This window comes from Siphateles boraxobius, unplaced genomic scaffold, assembly GCF_051911475.1.
Source record: "Siphateles boraxobius isolate OS27281-9 unplaced genomic scaffold, OSU_SipBor_1 118, whole genome shotgun sequence".
Taxonomy (NCBI): Eukaryota; Metazoa; Chordata; class Actinopteri; order Cypriniformes; family Leuciscidae; genus Siphateles; species Siphateles boraxobius.
The window spans coordinates 1119497-1138668 of record NW_027508720.1 but is presented as its reverse complement, the minus strand read 5'-3'; the positions used below and the strand labels follow the sequence as shown (position 1 = coordinate 1138668).

Sequence of the window (19172 nt, the reverse complement as noted above, 5' to 3'; positions counted from 1 at the left end):
TCCCTCACTCTTGAACAAGACCCCAAGATACTTGAACTCCTCCACTTGAGGCAGGAACTCTCCACCAACGTGAAGTGGGCTAGCCACCCTTTTCCGACTGAGAACAATGGCCTCGGATTTGGAGGTGCTGATTCTCATCCCAGCCGCTTCACACTCGGCTGCAAACCATCCCAGTGCATTCTGAAGGTCCTGGTCTGATGGGGCCAGCACAACAACATCATCCGCAAATAGCAGAGACGAAATCGTGTGGTCCCCAAACCGGACACCCTCCTGCCCTTGGCTGTGTCTAGAAATGCTGTCCATAAAAACTATGAACAGAACCGGTGACAAAGGGCTGCCCTTCTGGAGTCCAACATGCACCGGGAACAAGTCTGACTTACTGCCGTCAATGCAATCCAAGCTCCTGCTACGGTCGTACAGGGACCAGACAGCCCTTGGCAAAGGGCCCCGGAACCCATACTCCCATAGGACGCCACAAGGGACACAATTGAATGCCTTCTCCAAATCCACAAAGCACATGTGGATTGGTTGGGCAAACTCCCATGAACCCTCCAGCACCCTGAAGAGGGTATAGAGCTGGTCCAGTGTTTCAGGACCGGGAGGAAAACCGCACTGTTCATCCTGAATCAGAAGTTCTACTATCGGCCGAATTCACCTTTCCAGTACCCTGGCATAGACTTTCACGGGGAGGCTGAGAAGTGTGATCCCCCTGTAGTTGGAACACACCCTCCGGTCCCCCTTCTTAAAAAGAGGAACCACCACCCCGGTCTGCCAGCCCAAAGGTACTGTCCCCAACCGCCACGTGATGTTGCAGAGGCGTGTCAGCCAAGACAGCCCCACAACATCCAGGCACTTGAGGTACTCAGGGTGGATCTCATCCACCCCCGGTGCCTTGCCACCGAGCAGCTTCTTGACTACCTTGGTGACTTCAGCTAGGGTGATGGACGAGTCCACCTCCGAGCCCTCAGCCTCTGCTTTCTCGATGGAAGACGTGTCGGTGGGATTGAGGAGATCCTCGAAGTATTCCTTCCACCGTCCGACAACATCCCCAGTTGAGGTCCACAGCTGCCCACCTCCACTGTAAACAGTGTTGGTAGGGCACTGCTTCCCTCTCCTGAGGTGCCGGACGGTTTGCCAGAATGTCTTCGAGGCCAACCGGTAGGCGCTCTCCATGGCCTCACTGAACTCCTCCCAGGCCCGATTTTTTGTCTCCACAACCACAAGGGCTGCAATCCGCTTGGCCTGCCAGTACCTGTCAGCTCCCTCAGGAGTCTCACAAGCCAGGCCCATCCAGGCGTCACTGTCATAGGACATAGGACTCCTCCTTCAGCTTGACGGCATCCCTTACTACTGGTGTCAACCACCGGATTCGGGGATTGCCGCCACGACAGGCACCGGAGACCTTACGGCCACAGCTACGAGCGGCCGCATCGACAATGGAGGTGGAGAACATGGTCCACTCGGGCTCAGTATCTCCAGACTCCTTCGGGATCCGGTCGAAGCTCCACCGGAGGTGGAAGTTGACGATCTCTCTGACAGTGGGTTCGGCCAAACGTTCCCAACAGACCCTCACAGTACGTTTGGGTCTGCCGAATCTTTCCAGCTTCTTCCGCTGCCATCGGATCCAACTCACCACCACCTCTCTTCACCCGAGTGTCCAAGACATACGGCCGGATGTCAGATGAAACGACCACAAATTCGATCATGGGCCTCCGGCCTAGGGTGTCCTGGTGCCACGTGCACTGATGGACACCCTTATGCTTGAACATGGTGTTCATTATGGACAAGCTGTAACTAGCAAAGAACACTGCTCGAGTTCAGATCAGGGGGGCCGTTCCTCCCAATCACGCCCCTCCAGGTGTCACTGTCGCTGCCCACGTGGGCGTTGAAGTCCTCCCAGAGACTCCAAGAGGGCCGGGTACTCTGCCTTGACGTTCGGCCCATAGGCACAAATGACAGTGAGAGACCTATGCCCGACCCGAAGGCACAGGGAAGCGACCCTCTCGTTCACCGGGGTGAACTACAACACATGGCGGCTGAGCTGGGGGGTTATAAGCAAACCCACACCAGCCCGCCTTCTCTCACCATGGGCAACTCCAGAGTGGTAAAGAGTCCATCCTCTCTCAAGAACACACTCCAAAGCCCAAGCCGTGCGTGGAGGTGATCCCGACTATCTCTAGTCGGTACCTCTCAACCTCACGCATAATCTCAGGCTCCTTTCCCGCCAGCGGTGTGACGTTCCACGTTCCTAAAGCTAGTAGGAAGTTATAATATATTTGAAGCTTCATTTTAATGTACTTCAAAAAACATTTAAATAGCATTTCAGCTCTGTGAGGTACCGAGCGGCACCCCAAATACTGAGATGTGTAGGCTCACTGGCTTTAGATGGTGGAGGTGGAAAAGACGGTTGCCAGATATCAATTGTTCCAAAAATAGAATAAAGTTTATTTATATTTTAACTCAGAAATCAAGAAAACAAAATAATCAAAAATAAATCAAAATAGCACAATGCTACTAGCTTTCAACGATAGTACAGCAAAAACTTTGTACATAGCCTCACAGCAAGCTAGTACTCACCCTCCCTCTCCCTAATGCAGAATGAGGCCCTCTTAAATAGGCCAAAGCATTAAGCCAAATTGGCCCATTCAGGACCAATTAGACCATACCAACAATCAGGGACCTCAGGGATTCAACTACCTTTAGCCTAAGGCCATAAATAAGCTATAAGCTAAGTAGAAAATAAACATTACATGAAAATAAAATAGTATCATCATATCACTATCATTTTATACAACATTTACACCACCTATTCACACCACCCATATACATACAAAACATTATTACAAACAAACACCCCTGTGACCAATGCTCTGCACCCTCTGCCCTATGACAAGGATAAATAATGCCCCTACAGCGGCGCGCGCATCCGCATAGGGGCAGTCGAACCGGACCGGGATGCAGGAAATGCGTGAGTCGTAATATGTATGAATTCACTAGGATTTTTGCCAGAAACAGGGAGTAAATGGGACATGAACTAGTGGGTACCGCACTACATGTCATGGGGGTGGTAAAGTAGGAAGTTATAAGCAGTGACAAATTAGTTTTGAGTGTTGTGAATGAAATCAACGTGACAAATCAACGTGAATGAGTTAATGGCGCCTAGCCTCGCGCCAGCCTTCTATTTAAACACAACCTCCCCCCGGGCAAATGTCCAGAGTCTATCCCGCTCTCGCGTGTAACGCCATTCACAGTCAATGCGGGAGTGCGTAACAGTGAGAAGTGAGGTTCACTTTCTCACAAGCTCATTAAAAGTGTATTAGCATTACACTAATATTTATTATAAAGCTGTTTTATTCAGTATTCAAAATGGTATATTGAAAGTGCAAAAATAATTAAATAAATGTTAAGACATACACAGACTTTGAAATCAAGAAAACTTTAATGTAGTATCTTGTTGTGTACATTGCAAAATAAATAAATAAAAGTACATAAAAAAGTACAGCAGCATATATAATCTCTTGAACAAAATAGCTACATTATAACAAAGATCAGTGAAATGCTATGGCAGAGCTACATTTATAAAAAAAAATGTGTAGAACATTTCAGTTATACCTGTATTACTGAAAAGTACACTATGAATATAACATCACTAAATAAATAAGCATCACAATGCGATTTTCTGAAAAAATAAAAATAAAACAAATACAAGTTATGGAAAACAATGTGCAGAAACTGAATAATGCATTATTTACAAACTTAGAAACAGAACCAAAGAAACAGAAGAGTTTGAATGTCACATTTTCATCTTCAAGTGGACTGTCACTTTGAGTACGACTCATTTGCTGCAACTGAGGGCTTGTGGTTCAGACACTGTAGTATTTGAAGACTGCTTTATCACAGGATCTGTGAAAGGGAATAAGAATTTATATAAAATTAACCAATGATTAACATTTTTGTATCCATGTTTGAATATATGTATAATATTTGCATAGAAATGCATTAGAATTCCGTTGACTTCTCAGTATACCACCGATATATTTATTTGCAGCAATAAAGCAACCTGTGACTATTAGAGGATAAGTTGTTGATTGATAATTGTGGTTTATTTAAACCTAGGGTATTTCCCATGAACGTGTCTATTGTGGTCATGCTAACATTCACTCTCTTCACCTCTGTTGCAAAGATTTAAGGAAATTAGAAGTTGTGAAAAATATTGAATGCCAAGGCAACTAGAACAAGTGACTTGCAGCTTTACCAAAAAAAACAATTAAATACACAGACATTCATTTTTACATGAATGACTAAAGGCAGCACAAATTAGACACCTGAAATGGACACGTTGCTAACATTTTCCTAATTGTCAATCACCTTTCAATAGGCCTGATTCAAAAATCTCTATAACAGAGGTGATATGAGATTAAACCATACTTACTACTCTCTTCTTTGCTTGTCTCTGCACTCAGATATCAGTTTTTCTTCTATAGCAACTGGTCTGAACGATTGCTTAAACGCGTTTCTTGAAACTATGCCGTCTTCTCAAAACAGTAAACACAAATCCATAACGTTTCACCCAGTTTCCCAAACAACCTATTTTCAGGTCAAAATGAAGCTCTACACTCAAAACCATTCACTCTTGCTGAAAAACCAAACTTTGCCCTCAGACAGGACACATAAGCACATTTTTATTCATTCATGTACTACACAGTACAACACAAAAAAAAAGAAAAAAAAAGAAGATTATTCCGCCTCAGCCTCCTGTCTTTGGTCTGGGTCAGGCCAGAGAATGTCATCCACATCACAGGCTATATTAGCCCTAGCCAGGCAGCGGGGGTAAAATCCTCTTGCATGCCTGATCCACCCCTGGCACGCATCTACTGATACATCTAGGCAGGCTTCTTCCATGGCCTGGAGGAGGTGAACACGCATATAAGGTTCTCGATCATACACTTTTCACCGCCATGCCGAAAAATACTCCTCTATTGGGTTTAGAAAGGGAGAGTATGCAGGCAGAAAGATGTTTGAAAAGCTCGGGTTATTGGTAAACCAGTCTCGAACCAGAGCAGCGCGATGGAAGCTGACGTTATCCCAAACAACAACGTAGTGAGGGTGGTCTGGTTGTGCTGGTTCCCTGTGGTCCAACTGGAACATATGCTCTCTTAGACCGTCAAGGAAAGCAAGGAAGAGCATAGTGTTATAGGGTCCTAAAATGGCATGGCGGTGGAGTACCCCGTCGTTGGCTGATGGCTGCGCATATAGTGACATTCCCTCCGCGCTGACCAGGGACATTTACAATAGCCCGATGGCCAATTATGTTCCTCCCCCTTCTCCTTCTTTTGGTCAGGTTGAAACCAGCCTCATCCACAAAGATAATTTCATGGGGAACAGGCCAGCCTTCAATCTCAAAGATTCTCTGCAAAACACATGAAACACAGTAGAGTAAATCACTATGCTGAAGCACAGTTCAAGAAGGCACAAATGGCAGCATAAACTGCTATACTCTGATGGTACACAATACTTCATGCGATATCAAAATTCATACCTGAACATATTCCACTCGTTGGTCTTTAACTCTGTCAGAGTTTCGTTCAAAAGGGACGTTGTATACTTGTTTCATCCGGAACTGGTGCTTTCGGAAGATGCGGTCAATTGTGGAGAGGCTGATGGCATTTAGTCCTCGAAAAGGATATTATCCTCAATCACTCTCCTTTGAATCTCTCGCAGGCGGATTACATTATTGGCAATGACCATGTTTACAAGCTCCCTCTCTTGCTGCTCCGACAAAAGCCTTAGCCTGCCTCCACCAGGTGGGCGTCTCTGTGTCCTAAAGAAGTTACTGTAACTCTCACACATCCTTTTTAAAGGAAAAAATGGAAACATACTGAAACTATCTGTATGCGTGGCAATTTGATGCATTTCTTTATTACAGTAGTACATATTACATAGTGCAACAGTAGATGTGATGTCAAAGCACAGAGTACAGCACAAGTTACTGTACAGAGCAGTCTTACTGCAAGTACACCTACCTGTTTTCCTCCCTGAAAGTTCTGATGATGGAGGCGACGGTGAAGCGACTCAAATTAGGCTGTACTCGTTGCCCAGCCTCCCTCATAGTCATGCCATGGACAAGGACATGATCAACTAAAGTGGCTCTAATTTCATCCGAGACTGCTTGTCTCCTTACCCTTCCTCCTCCTCCTCCACCACTACCACCACCACCTCCACCTCGTCTACCTCGTCCTTCACCACGTCCTCCTCTTCCTCTTCTTCCTCCTCTCCCTCCTCCTTCACCACGTCCTCTTCCTCTCCCTCCTCCTTCACCACGTTGTAGGGTATGAGCGCAGAATCATGAAGTCATTATTTCTTAACACAATAAACACATGTTTACGAAGGGTTTCTAAAAGCCCAACTTATGACTCCTCCAACTCTAAATCTTCCCTTAGCGCCAGCCAGTCTGGAGGGTAGATTAGTTCGTGACACCTTTACAGCGTAATGAGTCCCCACAGAGATCCTCGCGCGATCCTGATGTGTGTGCGAGCCAACATCCAAGAAGACCGTTATCTATAACTCAATCCAGATTCAAGCGCGTTAAAGTGTGTATTTTCCTTGGTGGTTCTTAAGGTTCAACTGTGGTAACAATCTTTGTTTTCCTGTCTTCTACTTTTCTTCCTTACTTTTTTTTCTTTCATTATTCAATATTCATTGTTAAATGTAGTTGTATTTTCTAGTTCATTTTTATTAAACCCATTATACTCTTGATTGTCTCTGTTTGTTGGTCACGGAACAAAGCCTCTTTAATGTATGATCTAAAGCTACGAGCTGATACTGTTAAAGTTAACTAATTTGATTAGTAAACTGATACTAAGGATAAACCTTTTTGAGAATTGATAACGAATATCAAACAAGCAGCTCGGTGGACGAACTGATTAGTTGGGATAACAGTTACAGTAACTCTATTAAGGTATTCTGAAAATGAATATAGCCCGCCTGCATATGAATTATATACTTAATTAATTACAATTCATTGTGTTAATTAACTATATATATCTGAAGCAGACGCGTGAGCTATATAATCCCTATTTGGGTGATTTTTATGTATGACGATCTAGTTTAGATCCGTATTCAATCACTGTTGATTCAAAATTAATAATTGTTGGATACTTATTCCCCAAACCTGAGCTAAGTTCCTTACAACGTCCTATTCCTCCTCCTTCACCACGTCCTCTTCCTCTCCCTCCTCCTTCACCACATCCTATTCCTCCTCCTTCACCACGTTATATTCCTCCCCCTTCACCACGTCCTCTTCCTCTCCCTCCTCCTTCACCACGTCCTCTTCCTCTCCCTCCTCCTTCACCACAACCTATTCCTCCTCCTTCACCATATATATTCCTCCCCCTTCACCACGTCCTCTTCCTCTCCCTCCTCCTTCACCACGTCCTCTTCCTCTCCCTCCTCCTTCACCACGTTATATTCCTCCCCCTTCACCACGTCCTCTTCCTCTCCCTCCTCCTTCACCACGTCCTCTTCCTCTCCCTCCTCCTTCACCACGTTATATTCCTCCCCCTTCACCACGTCCTCTTCCTCTCCCTCCTCCTTCACCACGTCCTCTTCCTCTCCCTCCTCCTTCACCACGTTATATTCCTCCCCCTTCACCACGTCCTCTTCCTCTCCCTCCTCCTTCACCACGTCCTCTTCCTCTCCCTCCTCCTTCACCAAGTTATATTCCTCCCCCTTCACCACGTCCTCTTCCTCTCCCTCCTACTTCACCACGTCCTCTTCCTCTCCCTCCTCCTTCACCAAGTCCTCTTCCTCTCCCTCCTCCTTCACCACGTCATCTTCCTCTCCCTCCTCCTTCACCACGTCCTCTTCCTCCTCCTTCACCACGTCCTCTTCCTCCTCCTTCACCACGTCCTCTTCCTCTCCCTCCTCCTTCACCACATCCTCTTCCTCTCCCTCCTCCTTCACCAGGTCCTCTTCCTCCTCCTTCACCACATCCTCTTCCTCTCCCCTCTCCTTCACCACGTCCTCTTCCTCTCCCTCCTCCTTCACCACGTCCTCTTCCTCTCCCTCCTCCTTCACCACGTCCTCTTCCTCTCTCTCCTCCTTCACCACGTCATCTTCCTCTCCCTCCTCCTTCACCACGTCCTCTTCCTCTCCCTCCTCCTTCACCACGTCCTCTTCCTCTCCCTCCTCCTTCACCACATCTTCTTCCTCTCCCTCCTCCTTCACCACATCATCTTCCTCTCCCTCCTCCTTCACCAGGTCCTCTTCCTCCTCCTTCACCACATCCTCTTCCTCTCCCCTCTCCTTCACCACGTCCTCTTCCTCTCCCTCCTCATTCACCACGTCCTCTTCCTCTCCCTCCTCCTTCACCACGTCCTCTTCCTCTCCCTCCTCCTTCACCACGTCCTCTTCCTCTCCCTCCTCCTTCACCACGTCATCTTCCTTCTCCCTCCTCCTTCACCACGTCCTCTTCCTCTTCCTCCTCCTTCACCACGTCCTCTTCCTCTCCCTCCTCCTTCACCACGTCTATTCCTCCCCCTTCATCACATCCTCTTCATCTCCCTCCTCCTTCACCATGTCCTCTTCCTCTCCCTCCTCCTTCACCACGTCCTCTTCCTCCTCCTTCACCACTTCCTCTTCCTCCTCCTTCACCACGTCTATTCCTCCCCCTTCATCACATCCTCTTCCTCTCCCTCCTCCTTCACCATGTCCTCTTCCTCTCCCTCCTCCTTCACCACGTCCTCTTCCTCCTCCTTCACCACTTCCTCTCCCTCCTCCTTCACCACGTCTATTCCTCCCCCTTCATCACATCCTCTTCCTCTCCCTCCTCCTTCACCATGTCCTCTTCCTCTCCCTCCTCCTTCACCACATCCTCTTCCTCCTCCTTCACCACTTCCTCTTCCTCCTCCTTCACCACGTCCTCTCCCTCCTCCTTCACCACTTCCTCTTCCTCCTCCTTCACCACGTCATCTTCCTCTTCCTCCTCCATCACCACGTCCTCTCCTTCCTCCTTCACCACTTCCTCTCCCTCCTCCTTCACCACGTCTATTCCTCCCCCTTCATCACATCCTCTTCCTCTCCCTCCTCCTTCACCATGTCCTCTTCCTCTCCCTCCTCCTTCACCACATCCTCTTCCTCCTCCTTCACCACTTCCTCTTCCTCCTCCTTCACCACGTCCTCTCCCTCCTCCTTCACCACTTCCTCTTCCTCCTCCTTCACCACGTCATCTTCCTCTCCCTCCTCCATCACCACGTCCTCTCCTTCCTCCTTCACCACTTCCTCTCCCTCCTCCTTCACCACGTCCTCTTCCGCTCCCTCCTCAACCTCTTCCTTCATTTCTTTGTGGATCCATTGTTCCAAAACTCAAATGAACTGACTCTGGCACTTTTATGTATCTTGAAAGTTCTGATTGGTGTGTGTTAAATTGTGACTCTTAGTGTTTTCACCTGGGTAATTGTGTGCTAATTGAGCTGAAACTATGCTGACTTGAGTGAACAATATTGAATGCTAGTGCTTTCTAAATGACCACATGGTCTAGGCAATGAAATATTAAGGGATTTGTGTGTAGAGTTTTGCAGTGACAGTTCAACAATTCTGACTCATGTGTCAAAACAGGGAATAGTGTTTATAGTTTAGTGAAATGGGTGTGCTTTTTGATAAATGACATTATGGTTTTGACATTTTTGTTCAAAAGCCTGGTTATAGTGTTTAAGCAATTGAGAAAAACTGTAATATGAAAAAGAGAGATTATATACACAACACACACACACACACACACACACATACACACACACACACACACACACACACACACACACACACACACACACACACACACACACACACACACACACACACACACACACACACACATATATATATATATATATATATATATATATATATATATATACACACACATATAAGGCAGGCAAATTATGATGAATGATTTGTTTTCTTTTTAAGAATGACAGTACGCTGAGTACAATGTACTTGGTGGGTAATATAATCAAAACCCTTCACAGACTCAGCAGTTTCAAATGTATGCTCTCTTATAAGCATCCCTTTTAACAATGTAATCTTTGTACTTATTTGTAATTATAAATATATATTAGAAAGTAATCAAAAAGGCAATAAGGTTGTCCAGCTTGAACAAATATAAACATTAAACATCAACAAACACTACCATAATTTGCTGGTCAGCTCAAAACAAAGTAACTTTATGTTCATAACATGTTTGTTGTTTTCAACCTTTTCAAAGATCATTTACATCATAACAATTAAGCCAAATTGTTCAGGAAATCAGAAAAAATGCAGCTTAATTTTGCAAATAAAAAGAATTTTAATGTAATGTTGTACATGTTATAATGACTAATTCTGTTTCTTTCAGATGCATTGGACAATGTTTTATAGTTGTTTTAAGACAGGCAAATGTCTCCACATAGATTTTTTTTCTCAAAATTCTCTTTAATGATTTTTTTTTGCATATAAAATACAGAAAGACAAAAACACAATAACAAACAACAGACATCAGGCGACATCATTGCCATTGCCATGCTAAACAAATCAATTATACATTCTCACCAAAGTAATCTATAAAAGTTTGCCACGTTGAATAAAATATTTCAGACTTCCCCCTCAACAAATATTTAATTTTCTCCAATTTCAAATGATCCATTATGTCTTTCATTAAGGCTGAGTGAGCAGGGGGCATTTTCTGTTTCCAGCACAAGAGAATCGATCTCCGCGCCATCAAAGTCCCAAAACAAACCATGCTGTTTTGGGTGTCCGAAAGTTGTACATTGACTGGCTTCACACCAAAAAGAGCCCAGAGTGGTTCTGGTTTAAGCTGTTTTTTTAAGATCTTGGAAAGGGTTTGAAATATAGGACGCGGGGTCTAAGGGGTCTTTATCTTGTTTATGAATAAGAGAAATACTTGCATGGTAAAGTGTTGGAGGTAGAGAGACCCTATGTAAAGCTTCATTGAATACATTTAACAGCAACATCGAGATCTGCTCTTTAAAGGCTTTGTAAAATTCTGAAGTGTAGCCGTCTGGACCAGTACTGCTTATAGCTTGTTCAATTTCCTGTTTTGTTATGGGTTTTTCCAGTTGTTCTAGATTTTCTAAACTAATTGTTGGAATAGACATTTTATCAAAAAACATATCTATGAGTGTGGAGTTCTTCTTAGATTCTGAAGTGTATAGTTTTTTATAAATTTTTTTAAAAGTATCATTTATCTCCTGTTGGTCTCTTGTAACTTGACCTGAATCCTTGCGGATTTCCGTAAATATCCTTGATGCAGCTTGTTTTTTTATTTTGTTGAGCCAAAATCTTGCCCATTCTTTCCCCTTGCTCACAATATCTATGCCTTGCTTTGGTCAACATTTTAACCGTTTTTGTGGTGTATATTAATTCCAGTTCTGTCTGCAGAGCCAGCTTTTTCTTATGTAGAATTACTGAGGGACTAGATGAATGTTGTCTATCCGTTTCCGTTATTTCTTCTTTTAGTTGAGTTTCTCTTTCCCTTTGTTGCTTATTTTTCAGGCTTTTCCATGAAATTACTTGGCCTCTAATATATGCCTTTAGTGCCTCCCAGAGGGTGGATTCTGTGACGTCAGGAGTGTCATTAAATGATAAATACAAATTTATGTGTTTTTTAATTTCTTCTATTCCTTCTTTGTATGATAGTATGTTGTTATCAAACCTCCCGCTCCTCGATGTTTGATTATATCCAAAGGCTAAATGCATAGTTAGAGGACTATGATCTGACAACATTAGTGTTTCATAATCGCAAAGTTTACCATCTATTAAAAAGTCATCTATTCTGGTGTAAGTCTGATGAACTGGGGAGTAATAAGAATATTGGTGTGTGTTGGGTTGCAGGGTTCTCCATGGATCTATTATTCTATAAGTACAGTATCCATGAATTTCTTAACACTTTTTACCATTTTAGTCACAGTAACCGGTCTACGTGATGACCTATCCAGGTCAGAATCAAGCACTAAATTAAAATCTCCCCCAATTATCAGTTGATGAGAGTCCATGTCGGGTATTTTTGATAACAATGAGTTTAAAAATTGTTCGTCATCAACGTTGGGCGCATATACGTTAACTAATGTGATCAAATTATCATAAAGTTTACCAGTGACAATGATGAATCTGCCTTGAGAGTCCGGTATTATCTTTGAAGCGATAAACGGTACTGTTTTTTTAATTAATATTGCTGTACCCTTACTCTTTGCACCAAAGTTAGAATGAAATATCTGTCCAATCCATTTGTTGCGTAATCTTTTGTGATCTTGATTTTTCAAGTGTGTTTCTTGTAGAAAGCCGATATACATATCTAGTTTTTTCAAATGTCCATTAAGGCATTTGCAATTCCAAGTCACAAATTTGATCAAGTTGTGTGGAATTGTTTTAGCCAACATGTTAACCTTGGTCATATTTAATTAATGCATGGCTGTGAAAACTATCTTGTACGATATCCTCTGAAGTAGAACAAAGTCTGAACAATTGAACTTTCTCAACATCCCTAAACTAAACGTGCTAGGGTAAAAACAAAGAACAAAAATGATCTTCATAAAGATCCATAAGTTCCTAAACCCTAAGTCTATGGACACTTGACTTACCACTTAACTACTAAAGTTGTATACTACATTCTCCTGGGTCAGATCACTTGTAGTTGTGGCCCACACTTATTGAATAAAAGTAAACAGAAAAATCAAATCTAGTATACTACTTAAATTTAACTACTTAACTCCTTACCCCCTTCCTTAAACATGAAATTTAAATCAGATTGTTGTCCAATACGCGTAAAAAATGAAGCGGCTTGGATTCCCTGCCTCTATATCTTCGCTAATTCCCACCACACGTAGGTTTTGCCTGCGACTTCTGTTCTCCAGGTCCAGTGTTGGGGAAAGTTACTTTTAAAAGTAATGCATTACAATATTGCGTTACTCCCCAAAAAAGTAACTAAGTACGTTACTTAGTTACTTTTTATGGAAAGTAATGCGTTACATTCAAACACATCAAAAGTTAAATGAATAAGCCTAAGGCTGAAGGAAATGCATATTTACTACTGTACAGTAGAGGGCGCCGCTCAAACAAACCTTTCAGCTGCTGCTGTTCTTGATTAAATAACAATATGATACAGTAGAAGGAAGTTCAACACTCTTATTTCTAAACCTAATCTAAAGTCATTTTTGCTTATTAGTATGGTTGAATTAGATCATTGTAGGTCAGCAGCAAAGACATTGGTTAATAAAGTGAGATTAAATACATAAAGTATATTTGTGTAATTTAACATAGTTAATTATAAAACTTTTGCACAAAATTCTGAGATTGCATTTGACTGTTTTTATTCATTTTGAGGAATACTGAATGTTTTTGTGCAAGTTAGATGAGTAAATGCATGTTCAATGCAAATGCACACAACACCTCACTTTATTTCTCTCAACATGGGGACAGGAGAGCTGTCAGTCAATAAATGTGAAAAAGTAACTCAGATATTTTGTTGTAAATTGAAAAAGTAATGCGTTACTTTACTAGTTACTTGAAAAAGTAATCTGATTACGTAACTCAAGTTACTTGTAATAAGTTATCCCCAACACTGTCCAGGTCCATGTATTTTTCCTGCAGTTTATTGTAGTCTTTCTGTAAGGTTGCGTGTGCTTTGTCCATGGCGGATATTTTGTCCGAAACATCACAGAGAGATCTTTCCATTTCTCCCTGTGTGTCTGCCGTTTCAGTGTGGGCTCTATGTAGTGTTGCTATTTTCTGTGAAAGTTCGTTTCGGAGCGTGTTAATGTCTGCTTTAGCTTCTTCCCGTAGCGATGTGATGTCTTTGCGTATATCTTGATGCATAATCTCGATTTCTGCTTTAATATCATTCTTTGAACTTTCGCGGTATGCACGTAGCTCGCTTCGAAATATTCCCTCAGAGAGAGGTGTTTCTTCTTCCGCCATTGCACCTTCGTCTTGTGAGCAGGCCAGAGCTTCACTAGCTGGAGCGGTTTCAGCCGGGGCTTTGTTGGCCTGTGCTCCAATAGCATTTGCCGCGCCAGTTGAGGCCTTGTTAGCCGAGACTTCGTTAACCGGAGTAGTGCCAACCGGTGCCGGTGTAGCTTGTAGAGTTTTTTGTGTGTATTTCCGAGTGCCCTTCATATCAAATATTGTTCTAAATTATTTTTATAGGTGAGTTACTGATAGAGGGCGATGTTCGTTGACCCAGGATAATTAAATTATTGAAACTTTTGCGGAGCTGCCTAACTTGGCTGCTCACTCCATTCGGCCGGAAGCGGAAGTCCCCACATAGTTTTTAAACAGATTTATCAAAGACTTTATACTTTGACTACATACCCAGTGCTGAAGTTGCTAGAAATCAGTGTCAACATCATGTTACTGCGTTAACGTCAGTATATGTTAGTCACATAAGCAAATGCATAGCAGACCTCTCCGCCTAGGAAAGAAACTTAACAGTGAACTATTTATTTAACAGCATTTATTTATTGCTAACAGCAACTAAAACTTATCAGTAACTTCTGAGGCATTATCTTCATCTCTTTGAGTCTGCTTCGACTTCGACTTGAAAAGCTTGGCTCTGATTGGTCAAATTGAATGTAGCTGAACTGAAAAAGATGTGCTCTTGCACTTTGTCTAAAATTCGACTGGCACACAGACAACGGTAATGTAATACAAATCTTCCCTAGAATCACAATATAATGAGGCTCCAAATGTCACACACCATGCAAACTTGAAGAAGTTGGGTAAAATTAAAAACAACAGTACGTTTTCTATTAAATAAAATAAAAATCTAAATTCTGTCATGATCACTCTCCCTTAAAGGGATAGTTCACCCAAAAATGAAAATTCTGTCAGTATTTACTCTCCCTCATGTTCTTCAACCCCGTAAGACCTTCGTTCATCTTCGGAACATGAATTAAGATATTTTTGATTAAATCTGAGAGCTGGATCACTCCTCCATAGGCTTCTAAGGGATTGAAACCTTCCAGCCCCGAAAAGTTATTAAAGACATCGTTAAAATAGTCCAAGTGACTACAGTGGCTCAATCTTAAGTTTATCAAGCGACGAGAATACTTTTTGTGCACAAAACCCCCCAAAAATAATGACTTTATTTCAACTATTCATTTCCTTCTCTGTGGGCCTCGAGTCAGTTCACGTAGTGTAATAGCGCAGCGCTTCTGTGTTGTACATCACACACATGACAAGCGTCGGCCGATAGTGAGCCTACGTGTGACGTACAACACAGAAGCGCTACGCTATTACACTAGTGAACTGACTTTGTATGGAATTACTTTTGTGCCAATAATAATGAACGTAACTTTTCAAGAAACTGATGAAAATATAAATTGAAACTGAAAAAAAATATCTTTGAAACTGAAAAAGAATAAACCGAGGGCACATTTTTTTACTTCGTTCTTAATACACAGAATGTTTTGCTAACTATTTCTCATATTTTGATCTGAACTTACAAATGCGCTTCCAGAGTTTTCAGTTACGCTTCTGAAGTTTTCGTTTACGCTCCCTGAGTTTTCGTTCGCAGTTCTGACACATATCTCTCGTGGGGGCGGGGCTAGTAGCAGTGTGTTCTCATTGGCCACTGAGTTTTTGATTGACAGCTTCATGACCTGGAAGTGAAGACGTCAGTGTTGTGTTTACATGTTTGAATGTGAGCGTCTGTAAGCGCAGGTTTCTATTTCATTTGACTGATATTAAGTTATGTTTGTTTTTTAATTTTATCTGTATTTACCTGCTGCTACTACTTTGTCGACAGAAGCTTTTAGGAGTGCAAGAGATCTATTGAGTCTATTCACTATTCAGGTGTAATTGTACATTAAAATAGGCCTACTGTATAATACTGAAAATATTGTATAGTGTCCAATGTTTTCGGAGAATATTTGTTTATTCCTTATGATTCTTTTGCATGTTAGGCTCTGATTAGGTTGAGTTGTTACAATTTAAAAATAATACTAGCATATAGTGTGTGATATATTCAGCCATCAAGAAGAAAGTTTCACTTCAACCTGGTAATCAAGGTTAAGCAACCATGTCCATCACATTACTCATTGTCAGCATATGCATTTACACCATCAACATTAATGATCACTTACATAAGAGGAATTTAAACAATATAAAAATTACAATCGTGGCCTGTTGTCAAATGATACAGACCTCAAAGGGCATTTCATTACATATGTCACACAAAGAATGTTTTTTATCATGCTGATAATTTTATTTAGTTATTTAATTTAGTTAATATTATCTTCTAACATTTAAAATTGTAAATTTAAAATTAAAATTTTAACAATCATCAACAGTTTCAATTGTGACTTATACAACCAGTTAAATGAAAGTAATTAAAAATATGAATTCAAATAAATGTACATTCTTTATTGTCAATACGGCATATACACAAGTATCAAAGTGAAAGTCTTGGATGCAATAATGTTGTGACAGGAAAGACAGAAGAGAAATAATTCTCTCATCATTTACTCACTTCATGCCATCTCAGATGTATATGACTTTCTTTCTTCACATAAACATAAACAAAGATTTTTGAGGAAATAATCCATCTCTGTGAGTCCATATAATACAAGTGGATTGTAATTCATGTACATATGACAGTTGGTCGGAAGTGAGTTTTAATAGTTTTAAACGGTTTACATTATTAGTATTTTTCTTGTCTAGCCTATTGTTTCACTCCAGAAGGCATTGATTCATCCACTGAGGTCGCATGGACATCACGGTCACTGTGTGTGGTTTTTAAAGCATCTTTAGGACTCGCAGAGATGGATTACTTTCCTTAAAATCTTAATTCGTGTTTATCTGTAGAAAGAAAGTAAAATACATCTGGGACAGCATGAGGGTGAGTAAAATAAGTGAGAATTGTATTTTTGGGTGAACTATCCCCTTAACATTCATATGCTGTTGGTATGCTAATCCATGATCAGCATAAACTAATATAAATTAAGTGCAACCTCTTGTGTACTTGTGAACTGTTGTTTGTTTTGATCTAGAGGAAATTAAAATATTTGCTTTTTTATAAAAACAAAATAAATCAGGTGTCTGAAGATCAAGATCCCAGTCATTCAAATGTGATGTGTCTGAAGCCAAAGTCTGATGTGGACAGTGTATCTCTGGTACTATCACTCCATCCTCTGTGTCAGCATCAGAAGTTTGTTTATGGAAAAGTTGCTCAACTCCCTGGAAAATGAGAAAGGAAACATATTATAATCAATACAAACTGATTTGAACTCCCACATACGGTAACAAGTTGAAGACTTAAAATATTTATTTCAAACAAATTATATAAATGTTTTAAGGGATCTTACAGTACTAAATATTTACATCTGAGTCATGCACCATTTATCATCTTTAATACTGTTGTGTAACCAGTAGATGGCTGTTATAGCCCTATATATAAACATATATCCATGGCTGTGTATTTCCCTAGTTGCTGGATGTTTTCAGTCATAATTACTTGCATGTATTAAGTTTTGAATTTGGACATATATTTATTATTAAAGAGTATTACATATTAAACATTTTTCTCAGAAATGTTAATTTGAAGTGAACATTTTTGCATTATTATTAGTCAAATATGGACACCGAAAAAGCATTTTGTTACTCATACTAGCTACATATAATAGCTTTATCAGTCATCTTTATCACACAAACGTAATCAGAATAAATATTGTGACCAGGGTGATACTTCAAAATAATTGTGTGTTTACATATCATGAACAGAGTCTGTGGTCTGAGTTCAAAAACTCTGCATCACAAATTAATCAGAAATTGAGAAATTCTGGTTTAAATAGCTTTATTGGCATGGTAAAAAAAGGCTTTACATTGCCAAAGTTGAATCAGGCAGTGATTGACAGCGCTCTGGTCCAATGGCATCGGTCATTGTCGGATACAGTACTTTTTGTACTGTAGGCTACACAGTACAGATACTGTACAGTACTCTAGCCCAATGTTGTTTGGGGTGGCTGGGGGGAATATTATCTAATCGAAGCAACTATGATCTAATCAAAGACATAATCGTATGTAGATAAACAAGTCATGTAATGATTGGGCTAACAGTTGAATCAAGACAACACTGTATAATATTATGGGCTCACTGAGCTCTAAAATGCCTCACCACCTTAAAAAGCAAGTACTGTATTATAAATAGTATTAGTATTGTATAAAAAACAAACAAAAAAGACTTACCACGAGTATCCAGTATCCTGATAGTGACGAGGACTAATGATAATGTTGTAGAGTGAGCTTTTGTAGATTAACCTGTAGGGGGCTATCTAATGTTTTTTGGCTTTGGGCTTAAGAGTAGCAAAGAAGAAACTGTGAGTAGACATGTGTTCCACCTGGACTGTTCTCAAGTGTACTGCTGGCTGGATGTTCCTTGAGTAAATTAACTGCATTGAATGGATTTGTCTCCTGCAAGTTATTACATTTTGGCGACGAGGATGGGATAAATGATGACCGTATTCAACGTAGACTGTTGGCAGAAGCGGATCTAACTTTTGAAAAGGCTTTGAAAGTAGCTCAAGCAATGGAAACGGCCAATAAGGATGTAAGGGATTTGCAAGCTAAACGCTCAGAAACATCCATGTCAATGAGAGTGCATAAAACATCAGTAAAGCAGGACGAAAGTCAAAGCAGAACATGTTACAGATGTGGAAGTTTGCAGCATTTGGCCAATGAGTGCAGATTTGTTTCTGAGAAATGTTACCAATGTGGGAAACAAGGGCACATAATGAAGGTATGCAAATCAAAAAGTTCCAGCAGAGACACAAACTTTCAAGGGGGAGAAAGACGTAAGAGAGTTGTGACCAGAGGAGGACAGAGATCGTATTATGTGGGTAGAGATGAAAAAAGTGCATCTGATGAAGAGGGTATTTTTAAAGTTCACAGTTTGAAAGAAACCGAGATTCCAAAGGTTGCTCCACTGACTATCACATTGGCGGTTAATGAGTCAATCATACCCTTTGAAGTGGATACCGGTTGCGGTGTGACTGTGATGAATGGGTCAAATTTTTCCAAATTATGGACAAAGCATAAAATTCCAGAATTAAAGACCTGTTCTTTGAAGTTAAAAACCTATACTGGCCAAACCTTAACAGTGTTAGGTTCTGCGCAAGTGGAAGTTA

The 19172-nt window shown here is 41.3% G+C and overlaps 1 long non-coding RNA gene across 1 annotated transcript; it reads right to left on the bottom strand.

The window, feature by feature from the left end:
* Positions 1 to 3822: 3822 nt before the first annotated feature.
* LOC143710721 (uncharacterized) lies at positions 3823 to 14632 on the bottom strand. The gene is made up of 3 exons (XR_013194624.1): positions 14531 to 14632; positions 4433 to 4487; positions 3823 to 3903 (listed from the first exon to the last, which is right to left on the bottom strand). It is a non-coding gene; the product is annotated as an uncharacterized LOC143710721 (long non-coding RNA).
* Between the last annotated feature and the right edge of the window lie 4540 nt (positions 14633 to 19172).